This window comes from Sinocyclocheilus grahami, unplaced genomic scaffold, assembly GCF_001515645.1.
Source record: "Sinocyclocheilus grahami isolate Dianchi unplaced genomic scaffold, SAMN03320097.WGS_v1.1 scaffold839.1, whole genome shotgun sequence".
NCBI lineage: Eukaryota > Metazoa > Chordata > Actinopteri > Cypriniformes > Cyprinidae > Sinocyclocheilus > Sinocyclocheilus grahami.
The window spans coordinates 477388-482491 of NW_015506018.1; the positions used below are offsets into that span (position 1 = coordinate 477388).

Sequence of the window (5104 nt, forward strand, 5' to 3'; positions counted from 1 at the left end):
TTCTTTTCTCCCTCTGTTCTCTAGCTGTGCTACATGTGTGTGCTTACTAATTTTCCCACAGAGACCACAAATTAGAAGCACGCCCACAAGAGGATCACAATCGCCGAGAACTACACTCACCTGTCCATTACACACTCACCGTCAAACCACACTTGACATTGCACACTTACACCCCTGTTTTGCCTTGTTTGTTTTGTCTTGTTTTCTCTTCTTCAAGGTCTGTGTCAGTCTAGGTTCTAGATCTCACTCACCGTGCCAAAACATGTCTCGCACAACAGACTCTGTTGGCCACTGGGAAGACCTCGAGACATGGCTAAGTGTTGCAACAGACAGCCTCCTACCTAAGGCTGCTGAAACACTGAAGCATCAGACACAGGACCAGCTGGATGACAACATAACAAGCCTTATGAGACAAGACCCAAGTCAGAGCTACAGTCACAAAGAATTAGCAAAGATCACCGGCTCCTTAAGCCACACACTCATCGCCACCCTCAAGCTGAGCGACAGGCACGCCGCCCATCTCCAGCAGGAGCTAACACGCGCGCAACAACGCGTTGAGCAGCTAGAACTGGAGGCTCAGGAACGACGGGAAGGGCCTGATGAAGTGGAACAAGGCGCAGAGGAGGAGATCACTAGGCTAAAAGAGACCCTAGCAGCTACTACCCAAGAAATGAAACCAGGCAAGGCTGACTACGCTGATCTCTCCAACAAGCTACAATATGTAGAACAGCTCCTGGAAAAGGCAAAGGCCGACTTCAGAGACAAGAACGGCCGAATTAAAGCCCTTGAAACTCACCTGGATGAGTCAAGAAATTAGATCAGTTGCCTAACACAACAGCTGGACTACATCAAAGAGAAGTCCGACAGCATCAGAGAGGAACTCAGACATGCCTACGAGCTGCGCCCTGAGCCTGCAAGGACCCGACAGGCACCAGTCTCACCCCTGCCAAGCAGGACCGGGTCACCTGTTCCTGGACTGATGCGTGAGCAAAAGGGGGAGGGGGCAGTGCTGAAACATTCACCGGCTCCCTCTGAAGAATGTTACCTCACGACAAAGCTAAAAGAACTTGCCACAGATCATCGCATGGCTTGAACCTCAAAGACCTCGACAAGCTCGCTAGAAACATTGGCAAATTCACCCCAAGTGTGCCAGGTAGCCAGGATGTCCAAGCTTATTTGCAAGACGTCGATTTCCATCTGAAAATGAGACCCAATGTCACTGACAAAGATAGACTCTATTTGCTCCGAACAACAGCCAGCCCTGAAGTGCGCAGTTTCCTGGACCGGCAGCCTGCTCACACAAAGACTGATTACCACCTGCTCCGAGAAGCCCTCATCCAAGAATTCGCTGACCCTGAGTCAGAACAAGGACTAGCGGCTGCCCTGGAGATGAAACAAGGTCGTCATGAATCTCCCCAAACCTACTACAGCCGACTTAGATGAGCATACTTCGGAACTCGCAACAAAGTGAACATGGAAGACGATCTGAACTTCAAAACTCTTTTCCTGAGAAACCTCCATCCTGGAGTAAGCCACCATCTTGGCGTTCTCGCATGTCCGCAAACAATGAATGCTCAACAGTTGCGAGACTTGACGCATAAAGCCTACGGCAAAAGATGGCCTCCCTCAAGGGCGCCAAACCCACAACAGTTCTTGACTTCAACACTTAAAGTCAGGAGCTGGCCCAACATCAAGACCATGCCAAGACACCACACAAAGAGTGGAACACACCCTTGTCCAACAGAGAACGGGACTCCCACGCTGGTACCCAACCTAAACAGAGGAACAACCGCTGGGATGGACCGCTGGAGTAAGCCACCATCTTGGCGTTCTCGCATGTCCGCAAACAATGAATGCTCAACAGTTGCGAGACTTGACGCATAAAGCCTACGGCAAAAGATGGCCTCAGAAAAGGGCGCCAAACCCACAACAGTTCTTGACTTCAACACTTAAAGTCAGGAGCTGGCCCAACATCAAGACCATGCCAAGACACCACACAAAGAGTGGAACACACCCTTGTCCAACAGAGAACGGGACTCCCACGCTGGTACCCAACCTAAACAGAGGAACAACCGCTGGGATGGACCGCATGAACGACAATACTCACCTGGACGTCACTGGGAAAAATCTTAGGACCAATCCTGACCTCGTGAAAATCAATGGAACAGATCATGGAATCAGTCAAACTCATTTGGAAACTCAAGAGGAAAAGGCTTGTGGGAATCCAACGGAACCTCCAAGGGAAAACGACAAACACAACCGGGAGCAACCACTCCAAGGAAACAACGAAGGAACTCGTAAAGATTCCAAGCTGACCGAGCTCAAACTGAATCCACACAAGAACAAAAGACATCACAGTGTTTCGACTCACAAGAGCTGATGAAAATGATGATGAAAGAGTTCTTCCACCGAAAGGAGGAGGATCGGAAGTGGGAAAAGAAAGAGAAACCAGAGTCAGCCTGACTAGCAGCCTGAAGAGAAGGCAGCGACCAGCTGACCCAACCAGCCACAGAGTACAGCACTCCCTCACCTCACTCTCAGAGAACCGTAACCTCCATAACTTCAGATGGACAAGAAATCCCACCTGAACAACCCGTAAAACAGTCAGAAACTGACCCAACACCTGATGCGTCAGATCACAGCAGCGTCCAACAAACACCTGCTGACGAAACCACTCAAGTTCCTGAAAGTGCTGTCTTGGTCGTCTGCCACTCCTCCGAGGAACACCGGATCAGTCCTGACATCCTACCAGTCTCATCCCAAACTCCAGTCCCTCAACTTCTGGGCGACCTCATTGAGAAAGGTATAGCAAGAAAGTTTTACCTCTCCATCATCATCGAACGCCACATCAAAGTCGAAGCCCTTCTGGACACGGGAGCCGACATCACTCTAATGTCAACTGAACTCCTTGAAGAAGTCCAAGAAAGAACAAAGAGGTCTAATAGCACCCTCAAACTTCAAAGGTGCGAGCTGAACCTTCAAGCGTATTCCCACACGGGCCTACAACTAAACCACATGGCCCCAATTCACCTAACTGTGGGACCAATGGACCTTGTTCACCCAGTATACGTCTCACCACTCAACACGTATCCACTCCTCATTGGAAAAGACCTGCTTAATCGCTTTGAACCCTTAATTGACTTCAAGCAACTAAAGATATGGACGCAAGTCCGTGAGCCTCTACCCTGCCAGTCAGTAGACCCCAACGAGTCGCAGTGTCAAACCACAGACACCGCCGCCAACTCACTGACTGATGATGCAATGTCAAAGCCAGGGCCAGGGCCAAGCTCAATTCCAAGCAGCAAGAACCTGGACCCTTTCCTCTGCTCAATGCAGGCGCCTGACTCCGACTCAGGCCCCCTTTGAATCATGATGGCCATAAATGTCCATGACACATCAGTGTCCGACGCAGCACTAGCCCTGTGGGTGGAGAACTCCGCTATCAGCCTGGAGCTATTCAGAGCATTGAAACAAAGACAGCAGAGCCTCCCACATGTCTCAAGACACAGCTGCTTCCCTCTCAGTCCCTGGTCGACAACCATGGCTACCACCAAGATTATCTGCGCTGTGGATATACGATGGAACAACAGACACCTGAGTCACTACTTCCTCGTTGTCCCCAACCTACCTCATGACATCTACATTGGAGCAGACATCATGGTCCGGCTCAATGCCTGTGTGGACGTCGTGAACAATGTCATATGGGCTCCCCTGTCACGCCAACTGACCACTGCAGTCAACCTCAAGAACCTTCGATCTGGTCAAACAATGCCAGACGCGTGCGCCATGATCAGTGAGCAAGAAGCTGCAATACCTGCCTACAGCAAGAGTGTCAGCGTCCGCCTCAACATGCGACCTGGCCACTCTCTCGACAGTAAGCTAGGCTTCTTCCAACCTTCCAGGACCTGCCTAAGACTAGGACTGACGTTGGAAGCCACACCTCTCATTGAAGTGGCATCTCGGGCTGTGTATGTATTGTTCAACAACTGTACGGCCAAAGACATCAACTACTCACCTCGCAGTCTACACTGTCTCAACATAGCCCACGACAGAATCACCTGCACAGGTGACCGTCAAGGCCCAGAGCCCCTCAAATGACTCAACAACAGAGGAACCCTACACCAGGTTCAGTGCACAAATCCAACAGATCCTGAGTGAGGTGGATGCCCTCCACAAGGAAGCAGATTGCCAAGGACTCAAAGAGGTTCTGTACATGTACAAGGACTCCTTCGCAAAGGACTCCCTGGACTGTGGCCTGACCAATATCCACAGTGTACGCATCCCGACAAGCCCAAATGCACCACCAGTGCAAGAACTCCAACAGTGTTGACTCCATGCTGGAAAAGGGGGTCATCCGGCCCTGTAACAGCACATACTCTGCTCCGATATGGCCAGTCCTGAAACCCAACGTGCCAAATGGTGACCCATTATCGACTATCGCAAGCTGAATCAGCAAGTACCCTTGTCACGACGGCCGATGACCCATTTGGACCAAGAAATTACCACTGTCCACCCCGATGACCAACACAAGCTGGCTTTCACCTTTGGCAATCGACAATACACCTTCACACTGTGCCCCTTTGGCTATGCCAACTCACCAGCTGAATTCAACATCTTCCTGAACAAAGCATGCCCTAATGCCAGAACCAGAGGCAACCTCATTTACATAGATGATGTTCTTTTGAAAAGCTCAAATGTGGCAGACTACCTCAAAGAAATCGATCACGTCCTGAACCAGCTTACAACAGCAGGAGCAAAGATTGCCCTCCACAAAGGACAATGGTGCAAAACCAAAGTGAACTACGTCGGCCTGCTCGTCGGACAAGACGGCATCGAACCACAGTCAAGTCGCACCCAAGCAATCCAAAACATAAAGACACCCACTAACATTTCTGAACTATGAAGCTTTCTGTGAGTGTACAATTATTCAAGACAGTTCAATTATTCAAGACAGTTAAAACTACACTGACATCGCACAACCACTAACCTCCCTCATGAGAAAGGACGAACTCTTCGTTTGGTCGGAAGCCCAGGACACAGCTATGAGCGAGCTCAAACAATGTTTGTGCTCGGCCCAATGCCTGGCCTACCCAGACCCAGGAAA

The 5104-nt window shown here is 50.3% G+C and overlaps 1 pseudogene; it reads left to right on the plus strand.

The window, feature by feature from the left end:
• Positions 1–262: 262 nt before the first annotated feature.
• Positions 263–2466, plus strand: LOC107562775 (uncharacterized; annotated as a pseudogene).
• Positions 2467–5104: the final 2638 nt, after the last annotated feature.